The sequence below is a fragment of the Somniosus microcephalus genome, unplaced genomic scaffold (assembly GCF_052327205.1).
Source record: "Somniosus microcephalus isolate GS21.2 unplaced genomic scaffold, FLI_Smic_1.0 unresolved_chr1, whole genome shotgun sequence".
NCBI lineage: Eukaryota > Metazoa > Chordata > Chondrichthyes > Squaliformes > Somniosidae > Somniosus > Somniosus microcephalus.
In genome coordinates this window covers 171,152,687-171,178,960 of record NW_028225179.1, presented here as the reverse complement: position 1 = coordinate 171,178,960, position 26,274 = coordinate 171,152,687, and the positions used below count along the sequence as shown (strand labels likewise).

The 26,274-nt window shown below is 49.1% G+C and overlaps 1 protein-coding gene across 2 annotated transcripts in view; it reads left to right on the top strand.

Moving 5' to 3' along the window:
• The window catches only part of LOC147096561 (NACHT, LRR and PYD domains-containing protein 3-like), a 254,802-nt gene that overhangs the window by 58,214 nt on the left and 170,314 nt on the right, over positions 1-26,274 (top strand). The window lies entirely within an intron of this gene.

Sequence of the window (26,274 nt, the reverse complement as noted above, 5' to 3'; positions counted from 1 at the left end):
AGATGATAGCTTGGTCTTTCAAGTGGCAGCATAGGGCTCCAGTCACGGGGAGGGAAAAGGCGCAGGAAACGTATGGGTGTCACCTTTTGTGCGGAGTGGGCCTTTTGCGTAGCAGTAAGCATCCCCGCAGCTGGGCCAGAAGGAGTAGGGTTTCGAACCCCACTCCAGACAGTCCCGGCAAGTGGAGTCGGAGCTCCAACTATAAATTCTGGGTGGACATCCAGCGGGATACTTGCGTCCGTGGGTGTGGGTGCCCCCCCCCCCTCAGATGGGTTGTGGGAGCCCGTAAAACCCTCACGCCATAGGACTAACCACCCTAATGGCTGGTTCAAAGATGGTTACGGTCACGGAATGAGCGTTAATCACGGCCATAAATCCTTCCACCACTTCATACAGTTCCCGAAAGGGAACAGTGTGAGGATATGTACGACGATGACCTCTTGCGCAATGCACCTCCTTGGACCCTCAGTCGCAGATGCGAGGGGGCAAATCATGCAATTGTTAAATTTTTCATTTTATTGACATGTAAAATGTTGGCCCAGTAATTCCCTTCCAAATGCGCGAGTACGGTCGGGGTACATACGCGTCTGGCCGGAGGAAATGCCGGTTTTCAGCATGCACAGCGCATGCGGGGAAAACCGGCATTTCCTGTCCTCTGAACGAAGGGGTTCAGAGGCAGAACGCGTGCGCAGTAAAATTCGCCGCTTTCATTCATGCTTTCAGTGAGGTCAAGTCCTTACAAGTTACACATGAAAAAAGCATGGGTACAGTTGCTCCAGAGGCTGCGGAGGAAGATATTTCTTATCGTGGAGCTTCTGAAAGTATGTATGTCTGTATATATTCCTTTGCGTGTTATGTATATATTCCTTTACTTATGTGTATGAATGTATTATTTAATTATGACTTTCAGAGAAAGTAACTTATTGGAAAATCATAATTAAAAACATACATTCATACACATTAGTAAAGGAATATAAAACATACATACATATACGTAAAGGAATATATGCGGACATACATACATAATTACTTATTACTGATGAAAAGTTTCTTTCTTAAAAGTGCTGGAAATGTTACATTACTCATTTTAGAACACTCATTTTCACATTCCATTCACACAGCCACAATTGCTCCTTCTACCTACCGTGCTGAAAACCAGTTTAAAAAAAAAAATTAAACTTTAAAACTTACTTAAAATTTTTTAAAATAACTTCCCTCCCTTTCTCAAACAAAAATATTGCATTTCAGAAGCTCCAGGATAAAATATATCTTCCTCCGCAGCCAATGAACAACTTTACACTTGCTTTTTTCAAGTGTAACTTTTTAAAACTTACCCTCACTGAATCCATCATTGAAATCTACAAAGTTCACTGCGCAAGCGCTGCCTGTGCAGTCGCACGCGCTGTGAATAGACCTCGGGTCTGGAAATGCCGGCGTTCCCCGCATGCGCTGTTCCTGCTGAACGCCGGCATTTCCAACGGCCAGCTGCGTGAGTACCCCGACCGTACTCACGCAGCTGGCCGCGAATTTCTGGCCCAATACCTTGCACCCAATCCCATGTGCCTTAACTTTACACGCTAATCTCTTATGCGGGACCTTATCGAAAGCCTTCTGAAAATACAAATACACCACATCCACTGGTTTTCCCTTATCTATTTTACCAGTTACATCCTCAAAAAATTCCAGTAGATTAGTCAAGCACGTTTTACCTTTTGTAAATCCATGTTGACTTTGTCCGATCCTGTCACTGTTTTCCAAGTGCTTTGCTATTACATCTTTTGTAATGGACTCTAGCATTTTCCCCACTACCGATGTCAGGCTTACCGGTCTGTAATTCCCCGTTTTCTCTCTACCACCCTTTTTTGAATAGTGGGGTAACATTAGCTACCCTCCAATCCATGGGTACTGTTCCAGAGTCTATTGAATTTTGGAAGATAACCAGCAATGCATCTACTATTTCTAGGGCCACTTCCTTAAGCACCCTGTATGTAGATTATCAGGCCCTGGGGATTTATCGGCCTTCAATCCCGTCAATTTTCCTAACACCATTTCCCTACAAATACTGATTTCATTCAGTTCCTCCCTCTCATTAGACCCTATGTTCCCCGACCTCTCTGGGAAGTTATTTGTGTCCTCCTTTGTGAAGACAGAACCAAAGTATGTATTTAATTGGTCAGCCATTTCTTTGTTCCCCATTATAAATTCCCCTGATTCTGACTGCAAGGGACCTATGCTTGACTTCACCAATCTTTTTCTCTTCACATATCTATAAAAGCTTTTACAGTCAGGTTTTATGTTCCCTGAAAGCTTACTCTCATACTCTATTTTCCCCCTCTTAATTAATCCCTTTGTCGTCCTTTGCTGAATCCTAAACTGCTCCCAATCCTCAGGTTTACTGCTTTTTCTGGCCAATTTATATGTCCTCTCCTTGGATCTTATGCTTTTTAAAAATTCATTGATGGGATGGGGGCGTCGCTGGCTAGGCCTGCATTTAGTGCCCATCCCTAATTGCCCTCGAGAAGATGGTGGTGAGCTGCCTTCTTGAACCGCTGCAGTCCATACGGTGTAGGTACACCCACAATGCAGTTAGGAAGGGAGTTCCAGGATTTTGGCCCAGCGACAGTGAAGGAATGGCAATACAGGTCCAAGTCAGGATGGTGTGTGGCTTGGAGGGGAACTTGTAGGTGGTGATGTTCCCATGCGTCTGCTGCCCTTGTCCTTCTAAGTGGTAGAGGTCGCGGGTTCGGAAGGTGCTGTTGAAGGAGCTTTGGCGAGTTGCTGCAGTGCATCTTGTAGATGGTACACACTGCAGCCACAGTGCGCCAGTGGTGGAGGGAGTGAATGTTGAAGGTGGTGGATGGAGTGCCAATCAAGCGGGCTGCTTTATCCTGAATGGTGTCGAGCTTCTTGAGTGTTGTTGGAGCTGCACTCATCCAAGCAAGTGGAGAGTATTCCATCACACTCCTGACTTGTGCCTTGTAGATGGTGGAAAGGCTTTGGGGAGTCAGGAGGTGAGACACTCGCTGCAGAATTCCCAGCCTCTGGCCTGCTCTTGTAGCCACAGTATTTATATGGCTGGTCCAGTTCAGTTTCTGATCAATGGTAACCCCCAGGATGTTGATAGTGGGGGATTCAGCAATGGTAATGCCATTGAAGGTCAAGGGGAGATGGTTAGAGTCTTGCTTGTTGGAGATGGTAATTGCCTGGCACTTGTGTGGTGCGAATGTTACTTGCCACTTGTCAGCCCAAGTCTGAATGTTGTCCAGGTCTTGCTGCATATGGACACGGACTGCGTCAGTATCTGACGAGTCTCGAATGGTGCTGAACAGTGTGCAATCATCAGCGAACATCCCCACTTCTGACCTTATGATGGAGGGAAGGTCATTGATGAAACAGCTGAAGATGGTTGGGCCTAGGACACTGCCCTGAGGAACTCCTGCAGTGATGTCATGTGATTGAGATGAATGACCTCCAACAACCACAGCCAACTTCCTTTGTGCTAGGTATGATTCCAACCAATGGAGAGTTTTCCCCTTGATTCCCATTGACTTCAGTTTTGCTAGGGCTCCTTGATGCCACACTCGATCAAATGCTGCCTTGATGTCAAGGGCAGTCACTCTCACCTCACCTCTTGAGTTCAGCTCTTTTGTCCATGTTTGGACCAAGGCTGTAATGAGGTCAGGAGCTGAGTGGCCCTGGCGGAACCCAAACTGGGCGTCAGTTAGCAGGTTATTGCTGAGTAAGTGCTGCTTGATAGCACTGTCGACGACACCTTCCATCACTTTGCTGGTGATTGAGAGTAGACTGATGGGACGGTAATTGGCTGGGTCGGATTTGTCCTGCTTTTTGTAGACAGGACATACTTGGGCAATTTTCCACATTGCCGGGTAGATGCCAGTGTTGTAGCTGTACTGGAACAGCTTGGCTAGGGGCGCAGCTAGTTCTGGAGCACAAGTCTTCAGTACTATTGCCGGAATGTTGTCAGGGCTATCCCTAATTTCCCTTGTTAGCCACAGTTGAGTCACCTTCTTTGTTTTATTTTTATGCCAAACAGGGATGAACAAATTCGATAGTTCATCCATGCAATCTTTGAATGTTTGCCATTGCCTATCCACCGTCAACCCTTTGAGTGACATTCCCCAATCAATCCTACCCAACTCGCGCCTCATACCATCGTAGTTTCCTTTATTTAAATTCAGGTCAACTACTTCATTCTCCATCTTAATGAAGAATTCTATCATATTATGATCGCTCTGACCCGTCAGAACTGCTTGTTCTTTAGTGTCAGCCAGTGGCTCAGTTGGTAGCACTCTTGCCTCTGAGTCAGAAAGTTGTGGGTTCAAGTCCCACTCCAGAGACTTGAGCACAAAAATCTAGGCTGACACTCCAGTGCAGTGCTGAGGGAGTGCTGCACTGTTGGAGGTACCGATTTTTGGAGTAGACGTTAAACCGAGGCCCCGTCTGCTCTCTCAGGTGGACATCAAAGATCCCATGGCACTGTTTGAAAGAAGAAAAGCAAAGAGAGGGCATGAAAAAATATTGGTAAGGAAAACAAGTGGAGCCTATTAGGGACTATAAAGGTAACCTGTGTGTGGAAGCGGAAGACATGAATATGGTTCTTAATGAATATTTGCATCTGTTTTCACAAAAGAGAGGGACGATGTAGACATTGCAATCAAGGAGGAGGAGTGTTGCAGTGGGGAAAGAGTTAAACGGACATCGCTGGCAGTTTCACTGAATGGTGTAATAAAGACCATACTTTGCAGTAATAAGCTTTTTCTAAGTTGCTGAATTGGCAGTGGAGATAACATAGCCAGACATGGAACCAACAGAGGTCAGAGGTGCAACAACAGCTTGACATATACTTTTCCGATAATAAGGCGGTACTTTAATGTAACGCGGCATAGGCAACCAATCAGTGAAGATGCATGCGGGCCACGGTCCAATCGGGTGGCAGGAATGAATTGTGCATGAGATGGCCATGTGTATTGTAATGTATAAAAATGCAGTGTTTGCTGTGGCAATTTGGAAAGGTCTGGCTAAGACAGAGCAGACTGTCTCCCCACCGGGGCAATAAAGACAACTTGACTATCGATCTAAAACCTTGTGTCGAGTGTTGGTTTAAAATACTCCACAACAATTGGCGTCACAAACGGGATTCGAACCTGTGTGGGGATAGACAGTATACATGGACCAGGGTCCCGCAGGGGTTCCACAACAGTCCAAATATATTCCACCGTGTACTGAGTCAAGCCTTAGACGGGTTAGACCTATCAAAGTACCAGAGCGCCCTACTCCAATATGTCGATGACATAATGATTGCATCAGAGGATGCCAAAGGATACATGGGAGCATTACTAGCCACCCTCCAGACACTTAAGAAAGCTGGCTTTAAACTGAACCCCCAAAAAAAGGCAAAGGTTGGACTGTCCAAAGTAAAGTATCTAGGGCACGAAATTAGCCAGGGGTATAAGGCACTCCCGCAGGAACAAAAGGCAGCCATAAAAGACATGCCAAGGCCAGTGACCGTCCGGGGAGTAAGGAAAGTGTTGGGACTGTTTAACTACTGCAGGAATTTTATATCAGACTTTGCAGGGAAAGCAGAGCCGATTTAACGGTTAGTTAAAGGGGGAGACCCGCCACTGATAAGATAGAATGGGAATCGGAGCATGACAAGGCTTATGTAAAATTAAAAGCAGCCCTGACATCCGCACCCGCACTAGGATTGCCAAATATAGTCAAACCGTTCCATATATATTATAGTATAGACGGGAACTTCTATAATGCTGTAGTCACCCAAGAGTACGGGGGAGATATGAGGCCAATTGCCTATTACTCCACCCAACAAACCCCCGTGGCTAAAGGAATGGCGAGATGTGTGGCGGCCCTTGACTGCGCCGCATGGGTGGTGCGGATATGCGAGCCCGTCACTATGTCAGGACAGCTGATATTACACACACAACACAGTGTGGACCTGCTAAACACAGGCAAAATGAAGGCTGTATCAGACAGAAGGAGGGCGGCTTGGGAAGCAGTATTGATACCCAAAGACAGATTAGTCCAGATCATAAGGGAACACAGAGTCAACCCCGCAGAGGGAATGCTAACAGAGGGTGAGGCACACGAGTGTCAGTTAGTAATCAAAGAGGTCAGGGGAACCGTATCAGAATCGCCCCTTGAAAATCCCCAAAACACCTTTTATGTAGACGGATCGCGCCGATATATAAATGGGGAGCCACACACGGTTGGGCAGGAGTATCCGAGAATGGAGAAACAGTCGCAAAGGGAGGGCTTGAAGGGGGAACCTCAGCTCAAGTAGCAGAACCAGTGGCTCTCACAGAAGCACTGAAATTGGCAAAGGGAAAACGAGTCAATATATACACCGATAGTGGGTATGCGTTTGGGGTAGTGCATGTTTATATGATAGCGTGGAATAGGAGAGGATATGTAACCTCCGGAGGAGGACAAATACAGCATGAGGAGGTAGTGAGAGACCTAGTAGAAGTGGTAAAAGGAGCAGAAGAGGTAGCAGTGATTAAAATAAAGGCACACCGCAAGATAGTGAGCGAGCAACAAAAAGGAAATATGCTAGCTGATCAGGCAGCAAGAGCAGCAGGTAGAATAACAGCAGAGGAAATGAACATTAAAAGAATCCAAGAGGAGACTGAAATGGAGGAGCAGGAGCAGTGGACAAAGAGAGGCACAGCCAGAGGTAGAGATGGAATATGGAAAAAGGATCACAGGTTGACCGGACTGACACCATCTGAACTCAGGACTGGACGAGCAATGTGTCTGCCGGAAGGAGTAGCATCTGGTAGTGAGGGACTAGGACCCTTAAAAGATAAAATTAGGAAATACGTACAAACATTGGATAATCAATTGAAGGAGCTCAAACAAGAAGTTAAAGAACAACAAGACATCAGAGATAAAAATACACAAAAGCAGGGGCCCTCGGAGCCCCTACCCAAGGTGGGCCAGCAGGTATTTGTTAAAATATTGCCAGAGAGATCGGGATTCTCACCTAGATGGACCGGACCATTTGAGGGTATCATGACCAGCGATACGTGCGCTGTGGTAAACCACTGTTATACCTGCCTGTGTAGGTGTTTGTATTCCACTGTGTACATGTCTGTACATGCCTCGGCTGACTCCTCCCACGAGTCCAGGTATAAAGGTGACTGCTCCACAGTCCCTCTGTATTCTGGACTGGTCGACCACTCGAGGCACACCTTCATTCTCTTGTTAATAAAATTGATGCGCTATTAATTACTCAAAAGACTGAGGTTAAGCGAGTAACTAACAGGCTTTTATTAACAAGAGAATGAAGGTGTGCCTCAAGTGGTCGACCAGTCCAGAATACAGAGGGACTGTGGAGCAGTCACCTTTATACCTGGACTCGTGGGAGGAGTCAGCCGAGGCATGTACAGACATGTACACAGTGGAATACAAACACCCACACAGGCAGGTATAACAGTGGTTTACCACGGCTGCGGGAAGAAGGGACACTACGCCAGCATCTGCAGGGCCAAAGCCACCCCGAACCCCAGCAGCGCCACGTGTGGGCCGTGCGGGCCGCCATCTTGGGCCTCCCCAGCCATGTGCGAATCACCGGAACAGCAGCCATTTTGGATGCCTCCAGCCACATGGGGATCATGGACGCCGCCATCTTGGACGCCAGCCGGGACGCAGCAGGCCCCCAACACCGCCTCATCTGATACCCGCAGCGACACACCGACCCCTACGCTGGCCTCCGTTACGCTGGGCCAAGCGAGACCGCACCAACTGGCCCGGTCCACAATGGACATTAAGGTAAATGGTCACGAAACAACCTGCCTTTTTGACTCTGGGAGCACGGCGAGCTTCATCCACCACGACACGGTGCGGCGTTGCTCTCTCCCAGTCCTGCCTAAGCACCAGCGGATTTCTATGGCCTCCGAGTCCCAGTCGGCGGACATTGGCGGCTACTGCGTGGTGACACTCGTAGTAGACGGGACTGTGTATGATAATTTTAAACTTCTGGTCCTGCCCCACCTCTGCGCTGCCGTTCTACTGGGGTTAGATTTTCAGTGCCACCTTAAAAGTGTTACGATGGCGTACGGTGGACCCCTCCCCCCACTCACAGTCCGCAGCCAGCAGCTTCCAAATTGCCCGCCGCGCACCAGGTGCAACCTCTCCACACTCAGAGTCACCCCCCCCCCACTGTTTGCTAACCTCACCCCCGACTGTAAGCCCATCGCCACAAAGAGCAGGCAATACAGTGCCGGGGACAGGGTTTTCATTAAAACCGAAGTGGAGCGGCTCCTGAAGGAGGGGATTATTGAGGGCAGCACCAGCCCCTGGCGAGCCCAGGTTGTGGTCGTTAAGACCGGCGAGAAGCAGCGCCTGGTCATCGACTACAGCCAGACAATAAATCGCTACACCCTGCTGGACGCTTACCCACTCCCCCGTATAGCTGATATGGTCAACCAGATCGCGCAGTACCGCGTCTTCTCGACCATTGACCTGAAATCAGCGTACCACCAGCTCCCTATCCGCCCTGAGGACCGCCAGTATACTGCCTTTGAGGCAAACGGCCACCTCTATCGCTTCCTTAGGGTTCCCTTTGGCGTCACCAACGGGGTCTCCATCTTTCAAAAGGGAGATGGACAGGATGGTCGATCAAAATGCGTTGCAGGCCACTTTCCCATATCTGGACAATGTGACCATCTGCGGCCATGACTTGCAGGACCATGACACAGTCTCCATACGAGACCTCGCACCCTCGGGGGCCCCAGTAACCCACTATCCACTAACGCCACCCCTCACGAGAAAATGTTTGTCTTCCCAAGGAAGTCCACATCGGGGACATCGCTACCACCATGGCTGACGTCACCAGGGCCGGTCCTACTGAGAAGACACGTGAGGACCCATAAAACGGACCCCCTGGTCGAGAGGGTCGACCTCCTCCACGCCAACCCCCAGTATGCTTACATTGCGTACCCGGACGGGCGGGAGGAGACAGTCTCCATACGAGACCTCGCACCCTCGGGGGCCCCAGTAACCCACTACCCACTACCACCACCCCCCCACGATCCAATACCCAACCCCAGCAGACGGCACGCCTGGGCCGCGCGACCCGCTCGACACCCACGAGGACTACACACCAGTGCCCCAGCCTACGCGGGACTCGACGCCGGAAGCTTCACTACCCCTGCCGTTGCCACGTCAATCACAGCGGCAGACAAGACCTCCGGAGAGACTCCAATACACAAACTTTTAATACACTTCACCCCGCCGGACTCATTTTTAAACAAGGGGTGAATGTGGTAAACCACTGTTATACCTGCCTGTGTGGGTGTTTGTATTCCACTGTGTACATGTCTGTACATGCCTCGGCTGACTCCTCCCATGAGTCCAGGTATAAAGGTGACTGCTCCACAGTCCCTCTGTATTCTGGACTGGTCGACCACTCGAGGCACACCTTCATTCTCTTGTTAATAAAAGCCTGTTAGTTACTTGCTTAACCTCAGTCTTTTGAGTAATTAATAGCGCATCATGCGCATGTATAGATATGAGGGGAAAGGGTAGATGGAAACATTGGACCCAATTAAAACAATAAAGCAATAACCCATCTGATCTTAAATCCCACAGGAACAATGGAATAAACACCGGAGATAAACTAACCTCTGGTGACGACCGGGCTTCTGCTTAATTTACAGGGAAACTTCACCATGAAGGTGGGATTACTGCTGGGACACGAAATAAGCAAAGGGACATCCCACATTACACGACAAGTACATGATGAAGAAGCACCATGTTTTAATGGAACAATCACATTCGGAGTCTCATCCACGGCTCCCAATACACAGAAAGAAGAGACAAGCGAACCGAGGATGCTACAATGTCCAGATCTGAAACCTGGACCCATGAATGGACTAGTATTATTTACCGAGGGAGAACAATTGTATGGTAACGGGAGACACAAAATTGTACCGGTACTAATGAACTTAACCATGTTACAATGGCCAGGATATTGTGAAAGGTTTACTAAAACTAGAGAATTGTAAGCATATATGATGGAGAATGTCATTAACCAAGCTGATGATGATCTGACAGGGGCCTCTAGTTTCAGGGGACATGCTGCATTCCGCCAAAGGATTAAGAGGAGCTTAGGGACCGATATACTCACGGGAATAAACACGGGGACATCATTCATTAATGCCCTAGATATACAAGGAGTCCAGAGCCATGTGGAACGACTACAAAGGGTAATACAACAGATTTTAGAGAAGGAAACTGGTTTGGTTTGACAAGGATCAGAGTTGGGAGGACATACGATAAGGAAATTACTCGAGGGAATCAAGGTTATAGAGGACCATGCTAGCATTATCAACAAACTAAACCATAGAGATGAGGAACAGGCAAAAGACGGGGTAGGGAGAGGCTTGTGTCATGCCTATGGCCAATGGATCACCGGACAGTTAAAACATAATCTGGCACAGATAGAGCGAGGCGAGGTACCAGACTGGATTAACAGCACACAGCTCTATGGCCTGAGCCATAATCCAGGCCCCCGGAGTGCTTGTACCCTCAAAGGGATAACCAGAGTATATCCAGTGATACAAAAATGTAAAGCAGAAGTGACAGCAATGATAGGCATGGTACTCCTGATACCAGTGGTGGGACTAGACACGACTCCATACCCACAGTACCAGGTAACAAACATAGGCATAGTGAGGGGTGAGACATATCTCCAATACTATCCAACTGATACCTATGCCATCAGGAAGAATGGTACTATGAGAGGAGTCTCCCTAAACGGATGCCACGGGAAAGGCACGCTTACGATATGCCCACATCCGGTAGAAGGCCGTAAGGATGAGTGCGGCTATAATAAGACAGAGGGATGTGTGTTGGAATTATCACATGTTGATCACCATCACACCCGCTCGGGATATAGAGGCGAAGGGGAGTATTGTACAGCCACCACAGAGACTGAATACCAATATAGTAACCTTGTATGTGCAATCACAATGCCTAACTTTTGCTTTACGCCAAAGGTCCCTGTGACAATTGGACACACCAGATTGGTGTATGTACATTCAAGGGAGGAGATAAAACTAAATGTGCCAGATAGTCTAAAGGATGAGTTGGTTAATTATGAAGATCCAGTCAGGGCCCCAATACCCCGCCTGCAAGAGGATCTGCAAGAAATGAAAGAGGATTTAAGTAAGATGGTGAAACAGTACATAGTGCTGCAAAGGGATCTTGGGGAGTTAGAAAGTGTGGAAATGTACCTTTTAAAGCTGAATATAGTTACATGTGTCCCTTTTTGACAAACAAAATGGAGTCCCGGTCCTCCCAGAAGCCTCTGCAGAAATGTCCTCTATTCCTTCCTTAAACATATTAACCTTGACTAAACACTGTAAACTGTTGCTTATCTGCGTTGCAAACAAAGACCATTTACATGAGTAAAGGGAACCTTACGCAAGCCACCTGGCCAGAGGCTTGACCACCAGATAGCAGAAGAAACATACTGTATGAAGTATCTACATTCCATTCAATACTGATCATCTTAATTAAATAGTCTAGAATAAATAACTACCCATTGTATTATCAATAGTCTTTCGCTACGCCAGACTTTAGAAATATGTAGAAACTTAGTTAAAGATTGAAGAACTCTTTGTCCCTTTGTCTGACTTGAAAGACACATGAAGAAACCATAACCTGTTTACTTTACTGTATAAATGTGTTGTTAATCTGTAATTCTAGAGAGTCTCTGCTAGCCTTTGACTGAGCGGGATGCTCCTTGCGACAAGTAAAAATTTATTAAAAAAGAACATCTACCGGAGCTGATCGTTTCAGAGTCCCACTGAGTCGAGATTTCGACAAAAGGGACATCGAGGTAGAGCTACAGGACGTCCCATGGTATGAGAAGCTGTGGGATTGGGGAGTGAATGTCAACATACACCCATGGATCCGCATCATTTCTCATATATTAGTGATAGTACAGTTAGTCATGGCTATAGGATGGGAAATAGCAGCATGCACCGCTTGTAAAAAGAAACGGACCAAACAAAGAGCTAAAGCGAGTCGGAAAACACAAGATTGCTCTAAACATGATGGGTATGCAGGGCCTCCCGAACCAGCGCCTGATCACCGCATGGGGCAGGAGGCACAGCGATGCTTCTACATGTGGTTTAACTTGGGCAAGGGCCAAGTACCAAAAGGGGGGATTGCAGTGGGGAAAGAGTTAAACTGACATCGCTGGCAGTTTCACTGAATGGTGTAATAAAGACAATAATCTAATGGGCCTTTTGCAGTAGTAAGCTTTTTCTAAGTTGATAACATAGTCGGATGTGGAAACCATAAGAGACCTAAGAGGATGTAAGTTCTGTTCTGGCAGGGAAGTAAACCAATGAAAGAGGCCGAGAGAGGCAGGAAAGGAGGACAATGAGTCAGAAGTACAATGTTGATGAGACCCATCTGGCATAAACAAAGGTCATGGGTACAACAACAGCTTGTGGGATAACGGCCGATAATAAAGGTGGTGCTTTAATGTAACGCAGCATAGGCAACCAATCAGTGAAGGTGCATGCGGGCCAAGGTCCAATCGGGTGGCAGGAATGAATTTTGACATGTGTATTGTAATGTATAAAAATGTAGTGTTTGCTGTACCAATTTGGAAAGGTCTGGCTAAGACAGAGCAGACTGTTTCCCCACCATTGCAATAAAGACAACTTGACTATCGATCTAAAACCTTGTGTCGAGTGTTGGTTTAAAATACTCCACAACAGTGTAGTCACGGACAAATTATTCTAAAGAGCTTTTAAAAGCTACAAGATACAGGACTGAAGACGTTCCTCAAACGGAGGGGGGACAAATCCCAGGGACATGATGGTTTCCATCCGAGGATTCTGAGGGAAGCCAGGGGAAGGAATAACGGAGGGTCCCCGAGTATAAATTGGCTGGCACCTTTCCCCACATTACAACAGCGACAGCAATTCAAAATCAATGAATTGGCCCTGAAGTGTTATGGGCATCCTGGGGTCGTGAAGGGCAGCGAGTAAATGCACCCTCGCCTCTGAGTCAGAGGTTGTGGGTTCAAGTCCCACTCCAGAGACTTGAGCCCAAAAATCCAGGCTGACACTCCAGTGCAGTGCTGAGGGAGTGCGGCACTGTCGGAGGTGCCGTCTTTCAGATCAGACGTTAAACCGAGGCCTCGTCTGCTCTCTCGGGTGGACGTAAATGATCCCAGGGCACTATTTCGAAGAAGATTAGGGGAATTATCCCCGGTGTCCTGGCCAATATCAACATCACTAAAAAAAATCAGATTATCTAGTCATTATTACGTTGCATAGAAACATAGAAAAATAGGAGCAGGAGTCGGCCATTCGGCCCTTCGAGCCTGCTCCACCATTCAATATGATCATGGCTGATCCTCTATCTCAATACCATATTCCCGCTCTCTCCCCATACCCCTTGATGCCTTTTGTGTCTAGAAATCTATCTATCTACCTTCTTAAATATATTCAGTGACTTGGCCTCCACAGCCTGCTGTGGTAGAGAATTCCACAGGTTCACCACCCTCTGAGTGAAAAAATTTCTCCTCATCTCAGTCCTAAATAGCTGACCCCATATCCTGAGACTGTGACCCCTCGTTCTAAACCCCCAGCTAGGGGAAACATCCTCCCTGCACCCAGACTAGCCCTGTCAGAATTTTATATGTTTCAATGAGATCCCCTCTCATTCTTCTAAACTCTAGTGAATACAGGCCTAGTCGACCCAATCTCTCCTCATACGACAGCCCTGCCATCCCAGGAATCAGTCTGGTGAACCTTCGCTGCACTCCCTCTATGGCAAGTATATCCTTTCTTAGGTAAGGAGACCAAAACTGCACACAGTACTCCAGGTGTGGTCTCACCAAGGCCCTGTATAACTGCAGTAAGACATCCTTGCTCCTGTACTCAAATCCTCTTGCAATGAAGGCCAACATACCATTTGCCTTCCTAACTGCTTGCTGCACCTGCATGTGTGCTTTCAGTGACTGGTGCACAAGGACACCCAGGTCCCTTTGTACATCAACATTTCCCAATCTATCACCATTTAAATAATACTCTGTCTTTCTGTTTTTTCTACCGAAGTGGATAACTTCACATTTATCCACGTTATACTGCATCTGCCATGTATTTGCCCGCTCACTCAACTTGTCTAAATCGCCTTGAAGCCTCTTTGCATCCTCCTCACAACTCACAATCCCACCTAGTTCCGTGTCGTCAGCAAACTTGGAAATATTACATTTGGTTCTCTCATCCAAATCATTGATATATATTGTGAATAGCTGGGGCCCAAGCACTGATCCCTGCGGTACCCCACTAGTCACCACCTGCCACCCAGAAAAAGACCCATTTATTCCTATTCTCTGTTTCCTGTCTGTTAACCAATTTTTAATCCATGCCAGTATATTACCCCCAATCCCATGAGCTTTAATTTTGCACACTAACCTCTGATGTGGGACTTTAATCAAAGGCCTTCTGAAAATCCAAATACACCACATCCACTGGTTCTCCCTTATCTATTCTACCAGTTACATCCTCAAAAAACTCCAGTCGGTTTGTCAAACTCGATTTCCCTTTCATCAATCCATGTTGACTCGGTCTAATCATGTTGATATTTTCTAAGTGTCGTGTTATCACATCCTTTATAATCGAGTTTAGCATTTTCCCTACTACTGATGTTAGGCTAACAGTGGGGTTACATTTGCCACCCTCCAATCTGCAGGAACTGTTCCATAATCTATAGAATTTTGGAATTGCTGTTTGTGGGAGCTTGCTGTGCGCTAATTGGCTGCCACTTTTGCTACATTACAACAGTGACTCCACTTCATTGGCTGTAAAGCGCTTTGGGACGTGCGATGGACGTGAAAGGCGCTATATAAATGCAAGTCTTTCTTTTCTTTAAGTTCTTTGTTTTTCTTTTTCACTCCATTTTGACCCAGACTGTCGAGCAATGGAGGGGTTATCATAGAATCACAGAAATTTAGGGCACAGAAGGAGGCCATTCGGCCCATCGTGCCTGAGCCGGCCAAAAAACAGCTTTCCAGCCTAATCTCACTTTCCAGCTCTTGGCCCGTAGCCCTGCAGGTGACAGCACTTCATGTGCATCTCCAAGTACTTTTTAACTGAGATGAGGGTTTCTGCCTCTACCACCCTTTCAGGCAGAAAGTTCCAGACCCCGACCACGCTCTGAGTGAAAAAAGTTCTCCTCAACTCCCCTGTAATCCTTCTACCAATTACTTTAAATCTATGGCCCCTGGTTATTGACCTCGCTGCTAAGGAAAATAGGTCCTTCCTACCCACTCTATCCAGGCCCCTCATAATTTTATACACCTCAATCAAGTCTCCCTCAGTCTCCTCTGTTCCAAACAGCAGTTAGTAACAGAGATTGGAGAAGTTTGGGGCTTTTCTTTGCACTGAAGCAGCGAAGGATGAGGGCCAGCCTGATGGAGGTCCTCAAGACCATGAGGGATATTGATCAAAGGCAAAAGAAAGATTCCTCTCTGGGCACCTCAACGTCCGCATGCTTCTTGGGGTTTACAACGCGCATGCTCAGGGGCAGCGGAGTCCCAGGACCAGCTGCTAGTAGGCATGCTCAGAGGCCCAGAGTCCCAGGACCAGCTGCTAGTGGGCATACTCAGGGGCAGCGGAGTCCTAGGACCAGCTGCTAGTGGGCATGCTCAGGGACAGCAGAGTCCCAGGACCAGCTGCTAGTGGGCATGCTCAGGGGCAGCAGAGACCCAGGACCAGCTGCTAGTGGGCATGCTCAGGGACAGCAGAGACCCAGGACCAGCTGCTAGTGGGCATGCTCAGGGGCAGCAGAGACCCAGGACCAGCTGCTAGTGGGCATGCTCAGGGGCCCAGAGTCCCAGGACCAGCTGCTAGTGGGCATGCTCAGGGGCAGCAGAGACCCAGGACCAGCTGCTAGTGGGCATGCTCAGGGGCAGAGTCCCAGGACCAGCTGCTAGTGGGCATGCTCAGGGGCAGCAGAGACCCAGGACCAGCTGCTAGTGGGCATGCTCAGGGGCAGACTCCCAGGACCAGCTGCTAGTGGGCATGCTCAGGGGCAGACTCCCAGGATCAGCTGCTAGTGGGCATGCTCAGGGGCAGCAGAGTCCCAGGACCAGCTGCTAGTGGGCATGCTCAGGGGCAGACTCCCAGGACCAGCTGCTAGTGGGCATGCTCAGGGGCAGACTCCCAGGATCAGCTGCTAGTGGGCATGCTCAGGGGCAGCAGAGACCCAGGACCAGCTGCTAGTGGGCATGCTCAGGGGCAGACTCCCAGGACCAGCTGCTAGTGGGCATGCTCAGGGGCAGAGTCCCAGGACCAGCTGCTAGTGGGCATGCTCAGGGGCAGAGTCCCAGGACCAGCTGCTAGTGCGCATGCTCAGGGGCAGAGTCCCAGGACCAGCTGCTAGTGCGCATGCTCAGGGGCAGAGTCCCAGGACCAGCTGCTAGTGCGCATGCTCAGGGGTGACACTCTGGGTGACGGTCGTTAACGGTTGAAGAGTGGGAATTACCGGCCGAAAGCGAGTTTTTTCAGCTGGACGGAGGAGCGGAGAGAGACGGGGAAATAACTGACGGTAAACACAAACCTGGGAGTCCGAGGGTCCCGGGAATCGAACGGAGCGGATTCAGCCTCGCGGAGCGGGTCAGACTTCCTCAGAGACACGTGAACCGGGCCCGCGGCCTGATTGACGGGAGCTTCCGACCAATAGGGAGCGAGCGGGGCGGGGCTGGAGGAGCGAGCCGGCGGCGGGTCCTCCAACCAATCGGGGAGCCCGAGGGGCGGGACTAGCGGCACCCAGTCGGCGGGGCTGGAGGAGCGAGCCGGCGGCGGGTCCTCCAACCAATCGGGGAGCCCGAGGGGCGGGACTAGCGCCGGCTGATTGTCTGATCCGCGGGGCAGCGAGTTTCTCCAGTCCCTTGTTCAGGGCCCGGGGCCCGGGGAGGCTGTGGGCCTTTATTCCCCGCATTGGACACAAGGCTCTTTGTCTCACAACACACGGGCTCAGGTTTTAATAGAGACTTTTTAAATTCATCAATAAAAGCAGATAAACCTCGTGCTTCTGTGGCACAAACTTTTTAATATTTGGGAGTTAAAGGACAAGTTTTTTCCCTCGGGGGAATTTATTAGGGCTGATGGTAATTTGGGTATCTAATTGGCTAAGGGAGAGGAGGCAGTGAGCAGTGCTGAGGGATGTTTTTCTGACTGGAGGGAAGTATGCAGTGGGCTCCCCCAGGGGTCGGGATTAGGACCATTGCTTTTCTTGTTATATATAACTGACCTGGACTTGGGTATAGGTGAACAATTTCAAAGTTTACGGATGATACTATTTACTATGTTGTCAAGTTTTGTGAGTGTAGTAGTAGCAGACTTCAGAAGGACAGAGACAGACTGTGAAATGAGCAGACACAAGGCAGATGACATTAAATGAGGATAAGTGTGAAGTGATGCACTTTGGGAGAAACAACAGGGAGAGGCCGTATAATCTAAATGGGACTAGTTTGAGGGGGTGCAAGAGCAGAGGGACCTGGGGGTCCATATTCACAAGTCTTTGAGAGTGCCACGGCAAGTTGGTGAGGTGGTTCAGGAAGCGTATGGGATACTTGGCTTTGTAAATAGGGCCATTGAATACAAAAACAAGGAAGTTACACTAAACCTTTACAAATCACGAGTTAGGAACATAGGACAGGAGGAGGCCATTCAGCCCCTCGAGCCTGTTCCGCCATTCAATGAGATCATGGCTGATCTGTGACCTAACTCCATACACCCACCTTTGGCCCATATCCCTTAATACCTTTGGTTAACAAAAACCTATCAATCTCAGATTTAAAATTAACAATTGACCGAGCATCAATTGCTGTTTGCGGAAGAGAGTTCCAAACCTCTACCACCCTTTGTGTGTAGAAGTGTTTCCTAATTTCACTCCTGAAAGGTCTGGCTCTAATTTTTAGACTATGCCCCCAGTCCTAGACTCCCCAACCAGCGGAAATAGTTTCACTCTATCTACCCTATCTGTTCCCCTTAATATCCTGAAAACTTCGATCAGATCACCCCTTAACTTTCTAAATTCCAGGGAATACAACCCTAATTTGTGTAATCCCTCCTCGTAACTTAACCCTTGAAGTCCAGGTATCATTCTGGTAAACCTACGCTGCACTCCCTCCAAGGCCAATATATCCTTCCTAAGGTGTGATGCCCAGAACTGCTCACAGTGCTCCAGGTGTGGTCTAACCAGGGTTTTGTACAGCTGCAGGGTTTTGGCCTCAGCTGGAGTCTTGTGTACAGTTCTGGGCACCACACTTTAGGAAGGATGTCAAGGCCTTGGAGAGGGTGCAGAGGAGGTTGACCAGGATGGTACCAGGGATGAGGGACTTCAGTTATGTGGAGAGACTGGAGAAGCTGGGATTGTTCCCCTTAGAGCAGAGAAGGTTAAGAGGAGACCTAATAGAGGTGTTCAAAATGATGAGGGGTTTTGATCGAGCAAGTAGAGAGAAACTGTTCACTCTGGCAAGTGGGTCGGTAACCAAAGGTCACAGATTTAAAATAGTTGCTAAAAGAACTATAGGTGAAATGAGGAGAATTGTTTTCATACAGAGGGTTGTTCAGATCTGGAACGCACCATCTGAAAGGATGCTGGAATCAGGTTCCACAGGAACTTTCAAACAGTAATTGGACGAGTCCTTGAAGAGGACTAGTTTGCAGAGTTCTGGGGATAAAGCTGGGGTTTGGGACTAAATTGGACAGCTCTTTCAAAGACACGATGGGCACAGACACGATGGGCCGAATCACCTCCTTCTGTGCTGTTAGATTCTATGATCAGTGTGAAGTCGCTGGTGTGTCAGCAGGTTGGATGACTGAGTGAATCCCTTCCCACACACGGAGCAGGTGAACGGTCTCTCCCCAGTGTGAACTCGCTGATGTAACAGCAGGCGGGATGACTGAGTGAATCCCTTCCCACACACGGAGCAGGTGAATGGCCTCTCCCCAGTGTGAACTCGCTGATGTACCAGCACGTAGGATGACCGAGTGAATCCCTTCCCACACACGGAGCAGGTGAACGGCCTCTCCCCAGTGTGCAGCTGTTGGTGTCTCTTGAGCTCCCGGGAGCTTTTAAAACTATTCCCACACTCAGAACATTTAAAGGGTCTCTCGTTAGTGTGAACTCGCTGGTGCCCCTTCAGCTCCCCTGAGCTTTTAAAGCTCTTCCCACAGTCAGAACATTTAAAGGGCCTCTCGTCAGTGTGAACTCGCTGATGTGTCAGCAGGTTGGGTAACTGAGTGAATCCCTTCCCACACACAGAGCAGGTGAACTGTCTCTCCCCAGTGTGAACTCGCTGGTGTACCCTCAGGTCCCTGGAGCTTTTAAAGCTCTTCCCACAGTCAGAACATTTAAAGGGCCTCTCGTCAGTGTGAACTCGCTGATGTGTCAGCAGGTTGGACAAATGAGTGAATCCCTTCCCACACACAGAGCAGATGAACGGCGTCTCCCCAGTGTGACCTCGCTGATGTACCAGCAGGTTGGATGAATCAGCGAATCCCTTCCCACACACAGAGCAGCTGAACGGCCTCTCCCCAGTGTGTAGGTGTTGGTGTTTCTTGAGCTCCCCGGAGCTTTTAAAACTCTTCCCACAGTCAGAACATTTAAAGGGCCTCTCGTCAGTGTGAACTCGCTGGTGTCCCTTCAGCTCCCCGGAGCTTTTAAAGCTCTTCCCACAGTCAGAACATTTAAAGGGCCTCTCGTCAGTGTGAACTCGCTGATCTTCCAGCAGGTTGGATGACCGAGCGAATCCCTTCCCACACACGGAGCAGGTGAATGGCCTCTCCCCAGTGTGTAGGAACCAGTGTTTCTTCAGCTCCCGGGGGCTTTTAAAGCTCTTCCCACAGTCAGGACACTGAAATGGTCTCTCATCAGTGTGAACTCGCTGGTGTGTTTGCAGGTGGGATGAACAAACAAATCCCTTTCCACACACGGAGCAGGTGAACAGACTGTCCCTGGTGTGACTGCGCCGTTGAACTTTCAATGCAGACGGGGAACTGAAGCCCTTCCCGCCGTCCCCACCTTTACCCGGTTTCTCCCCGGTGTGACGGTGCACGTGTCTCACCAGGTCAGGCGATCGGCTGAATCCGCGTCCACACACTGAACACGTGTGCGGTTTGTCTGCGTTGCGATCCCTGCTCTCTCCTTCCATGTGCAAAGGCCGATGATATTCAGTCCTGATGAATCCAGCGACTCTGTCAGATCTTGACGTGATGTTTGGTCTGAGCTTCCCACCTGTAACTGCTCCACTTCTATAACCCTGTAAACTGAGATCAGAAAAGGATCAGAGGCAAACTGTTGTTTAATTTTCCCCTTTCCGAACCTAGGGGCAGTGAAGCTGATTTTCAGGCCCCAGCTGCTGCACAAGTTGGTTGAAAGGATCAGCAGTAATGGCGACTGTAATACCCACAAGGCCCCGGCTCTGCAGAAAGTGCTCTGTTGACTCTGAGTCCCGCGCATGTGCTCATGGCCCCCGCGCTCTCCCTCCTGCTCTACAATCGCCCGTCCCGATCAGTCCGCAACACGCATGCTCAGCACACAAAACCCCGCGGTTGGAACATCGGGCGTGCGCATGCGCAGGACGACCCAACATTCTTCCTGTCAGCAATCACTCCCTCGTTTCTTTAATAAAAACAGAAAATGCTGGAAATACTCAGCAGGTCAGGCAGCATCTGTGGAGAGAGAAACAGAGTTAACGTTTCAGGTCGATGACCATTTGTCAGAACTGCTTGCTCTTTAGTGTCAGCCAGTGGCTCAGTGGGTAGCACTCTCGTCTCTGAGTCAGAAAGTTGTGGGTTCATAGTCCCACTCCAGAGACTTGAGCACAAAAATCCAGGCTGACACTCCAGTGCAGTGCTGAGGGAGTGTGGCACTGTCGGAGGTGCCGTCTTTCGGATGAGATGTTAAATTGAGGCCCTGTTTGCTCTCTCAGGTGGATGTAAAAGATCCCATGGCATTATTTCAGGAAAGAAAGACTTGCATTTATATAGTGCCACCAGATATCCTAAAGTGCTTTACAGCCAATGAAGTACTACAATGAAGTAGTCACTGTTGTAATGTGGGAAAGAGCAGGGGAATTATCCCCAGTGCCCGAGCCAATGTTTATCCCTCAATCAACATAAAAAATGATAGATTATCTGGTCATTATCACAGTGCTGTTTGTGGGAGCTTGCTGTGCGCTAACTGACTGCCGCATTTCCTACATTACAACAGTGACTACACTGGAAAAGTACTTCATTGGCTGCAAAGTACTTTGGGACGTCCGGTGGTGGTGAAAGGCGCTATATAAATGCAAGTCTTTCTTTCTTCACTGGTCTCACAGCGACCTCTTCTGGCGGTTGGTTGATTGACAGACGAGAGTCCGCGCATGCGCACACGGAACGGCGGTTTGGGCCGAGTCCGGCACAGCGACCCCTCCCGGTCACCAAGGGTAATGACCGCGCATGCCCAGAGGAGACCAAACCCCCCTCCCCCACTCGGAGCTGCGCCTGCGCACTCGGATCCTGCCGGACGGAGTCGGCGCGGGGCCATTCCGGGGAAAGGCCTTGGTGTCTGTTCCAGAGTCGCGATCGGTGACGCGAAGTGAGTTTTCTCCGCTCCGATTGGGTGGAGAATGGCGCGGGGTGGATCGGGAGAGAATCGAGAGAAATAGAAAAACCTCAGAGTCCGCGAGGCCCCGGACCGAGCGGCGGCACTTGGACGGTGCACGTGATCTCCTCGGGGACACGTCACCCGGGCCCGCGGCCTGATTGACGGCAGCTTCCCACCAATAGGGAGCGAGCGGGGCGGGACTGGAGGAGCGATCCGGCGGCGGGTCCTCCAACCAATCGGAGAGCCCGAGGGGCGGGGCTAGCGGCACCCAGTGGGCGGGGCTGGAGGAGCGAGCCGGCGGCGGGTCCTCCAACCAATCGGGGAGCCCGAGGGGCGGGGCTAGCGGCACCCAGTGGGCGGGGCTGGAGGAGCGAGCCGGCGGCGGGTCCTCCAACCAATCGGGGAGCCCGAGGGGCGGGGCTAGCGGCACCCAGTGGGCGGGCTGGAGGAGCGAGCCGGCGGCGGGTCCTCCAACCAATCGGGGAGCCCGAGGGGCGGGACTAGCGGCACCCAATGGGCGGGCTGGAGGAGCGAGCCGGCGGCGGGTCCTCCAACCAATCGGAGAGCCCGAGGGGCGGGACTAGCGGCACCCAGTGGGGGGGACTGGAGGAGCGAGCCGGCGGCGGGTCCTCCAACCAATCGGGGAGCCCGAGGGGCGGGACTAGCGCCGGCTGATTGTCTGATCCGCGGGGCAGCGAGTTTCTCCAGTCCCTTGTTCAGGGCCCGGGGCCCGGGGAGGCTGTGGGCCTTTATTCCCCGCATTGGACACAAGGCTCTTTGGCTCACAACACACTGGCTCAGGTTTTAATAGAGACTTTTTAAATTCATCAATAAAAGCAGATAAACCTCGTGCTTCTGTGGAACAAACTTTCTAATATTTTATAGAATCATAGAATGGTTACAGCACAGAAGGAGGCCATTCGGCCCGTCGAACCCGTGCCGGCTCTCTGCAAAACCACTTAAGTGAGTCCCACTCCCCGCCCTTTCCCCGTAACCCTGCAAATTTCTTTCCTTCAAGTACTCGAGCGGCCGAATGGCCAACTCCTGCTCCTATCTTCTATGTATCCATTATTATCCGAGGCACAGGTAGGCCCCACAGTGGCGGCGGACCTGTGAGGAGCGGCGGCAGTGATATAAAGCGAGGTGGTGGAGCAGGTAGGCCCCACAGCAGCGGTGGCTGTGATATAAAGAGCGAGGCGGCGGAGTTTATAGGGTGTCTGTAATTCTTGTGGCACTTCCTGTGTCCCTGATAACCATGTGTGCAGGAAGTGTATCCAGCTGCAGCTACTGACAGACCGCATTGCGGCGCTGGAGCTGCGAGTGGATACATACTGGAGCATTCGCGATGCTGAGGACATCGTGGATAGCACGTTTAGGGAGTTGGTCACACCGCAGGTAAAGGCTGCACAGGCAGGAAGAGAATGGGTGACCACCAGGCAGAGTAGTAGGCGCAAGCAGGTAGTGCAGGGGTCCCCTGTGACCATCCCCCTCTCAAACAGATATACCGATTTGGATATCGTTGGGGAGGATGGCTTATCAGGGGAAGGCAGCAGCAGCCAACTTCCTGGCACCGTGGGTTGTTCTGCTGCACAGGACGGGAGGAAAAAGAGTGGGAGAGCTATAGTAATAAGGGATTCTATTGTAAGGGGAATAGATAGGCGTTTCTGCGGCCGCAAACGTGACTCCAGGATGGTATGTTGTCTTCCTGGTGCAAGGGTCAAGGATGTCTCAGAGCAGCTGCAGAACATTTTGGAAGGGGAGAGTGAACAGCCAATTGTCGTGGTGCATATAGGTACCAACGATATAGGTAAAAAAAACAGAATGTGGTCCTAAAAGCTGAATATAGGGGGTTAGGAGGTAAATTTAAAAAATAGGACCTCCAAGGTAGTAATCTCAGGATTGCTACCAGTGCCACGTGCTAGTCAGAGTAGAAATAGAAGGATATTTCAGATGAATACGTGGCTAGAGGAATGGTGCCAGGGGGAGGGATTCAAATTCCTGGGACATTGGTTCTGGGGGAGGTGGGGCTAGTACAAACCGGACGGTTTGCACCTGGGCAGGACCGGGACCGATGTCCTGGGAGAGTGTTTGCTAGTGCTCTGGGGGAGGGTTTAAACTAAAATGGCAGGGGGTTGGGAACCTGAGCAGGGAGACAGAGGAAAGGGAAACAAGGATAGAAGCAAAAGACAGGAAGGAGAAAAACAAAGGTGGTGGTCAGAGAAATCATGGGTTTAAATCAAACATAGCCACAGTAAATAATAATTCTAAAAGGTGTAAGAGTGTTAAAAAAACAAGCCTGAAGGCCTTGTGTCTTAATGCGAAGAGCATTCGTAATAAGGTGGATTAATTAGTTGCACAAATAGAGGTAAACGGATCTGATATGATTGGGATTCCGGAAATATGGCTCCAGGGTGACCAAGGCTGGGAACACAACATCCAGGAATATTCAGGAAAGATAGGCAAAAAGGAAAAGGAGGTGGGGTAGCATTGCATTTTAAAGAGGAGATTAACACAATTGAAAGGAAGGATATTAGCTCTGATGATGTGGAATCTGTATGGGTAGAGCTGAGAAATACCAAGGGGCAGAAAATGTTAGTGGGAGTGTTATACAGACCTCCAAACAGTAATGCGGAGGTTGGGGATGGCATTAAGTGGGAAATTAGAGACGCGTGCAATAAGGGCACAGCAGTTATCATGGGTGACTTTAATCTACATATAGATTGGGCTAACCAAATTAGTATCCATACTGTGGAGGAGGAATGCTGGCGTGTATACGGGATGGTTTCCTGGACCAATATGTCGAGGAACCAACTAGAGATCAGGCCATCTTAGACTGGGTATTATGTAATGAGAAAGGATTAATTAGCAATCTTCTTGTGCGAGGCCCCTTGGGTCAGAGTGATCATAATATGATAGAATTTTTCATTAAGATGGAGAGTGAAGTAGTTGACTCAGAGACTAGGGTCCTGAATTTAAATAAAGGAAACTACGATGGTATGAGGCGCGAGTTGGGTAGGATTGATTGCGGAATGTTACTCAAAGGGTTGACGGTGGATAAGCAATGGCAAACATTCAAAGATCGCATGGATGAACTACAGAATTTGTTCATCCCTGTTTGGCATAAAAATAAAACAAAAAGGGTGACTCAACCGTGGCTAACAAGGGAAATTAGGGATAGCATAAGATCCAAGGAGAGGACATATAAATTGGCCAGAAAAAGTAGTAAACCTGAGGATTGGGAGCAGTTTAGGATTCAGCAAAGGAGGACAAAGGGATTAATTAAGAGGGGGAAAATAGAGTATGAGAGTAAGCTTTCAGGGAACATAAAAACTAACTGTAGATATGTGAAGAGAAAAAGATTGGTGAAGTCAAGCATAGGACCCTTGCAGTCAGAATCAGGGGAATTTATAATGGGGAACAAAGAAATGGCAGGCCAATTAAATACATACTTTGGTTCTGTCTTCACAAAGGAGGACACAAATAACCTCCCAGAGATGTCGGAGAACATAGGGTCTAATGAGAGGGAGGAAGTGAAAGAAATCAGTATTTGTAGGGAAATGGTGTTAGGGAAATTGACGGGATTGAAGGCCAATAAATCCCCAGGGCCTGATAATCGACATCCTAGGGTACTTAAGGAAGTAGCCTAAGAAATAGTAGATGCATTGCTGGTCATCTTCCAAAATTCGCTAGTCTCTGGAACAGTTCCCATGGATTGAAGGGTAGCTTATATTACCCCACTATTCAAAAAAGGTGGTAGAGAGAAAACGGGGAATCATATCGGTCATGGGGAAAATGCTAGAGTCCATTATAAAAGATGTAATAGCAGACCACTTGGAAAACAGTGACAGGATCGGACAAAGTCAACATGGATTTACAAAAGGTAAATCATGCTTGACTAATCTACTGGAAATTTTTGAGGATGTAACTGGTAGAATAGATAAGGGAGAACCAGTGAATGTGGTGTATTTGGACTTTCAGAAGGCCTTCGATAAGGTACCGTATAAGAGATTAGCGTGTAAAGTTAAGGCACATGGGATTGGGGGCAAGGTACTGACTTTAATAGAGAACTGGTTGGCAGACAGGAAGCAAAGAGTTGGAATAAACGGGTCTTTTTCCGAGTGGCAGGCAGTGACTAGTGGGGTACCGCAGGGATGGGTCCTAGGACCCCAGCTATTCACAATATATATAAATGATCTAGACGAGGGAACTAGATGTAACATCTCCAAGTTTGCAGACGACACAAAGCAGGGTGGGCGTGTGTGAGGAGGATGCCGAAAAACTCCAGTATGATTTGGACAGGTTGGGTGATTGGGCAGAAGCATGGCAGATGCAGTATAATGTGGATAAATGCGAGGTTATCCACTTTGGTGGCAAAATCAGGAAGGCAGATTATTATCTGAATGGCAATAGATTGGGAGAAGGGGAAGTGCAACGAGACCTGGGTGTCCTTGTGCACCAGTCGCTGAAGGTAAGCATGCAGGTGCAGCAGGCGGTTAAGAAGGCAAATGGTATGTTGGCCTTCGTAGCGAGAGGGTTTGAGTACAGGAACAAGGATGTCTTGCTGCAGTTGTACAGGGCCTTGGTGAGACCACATCTTGAGTATTG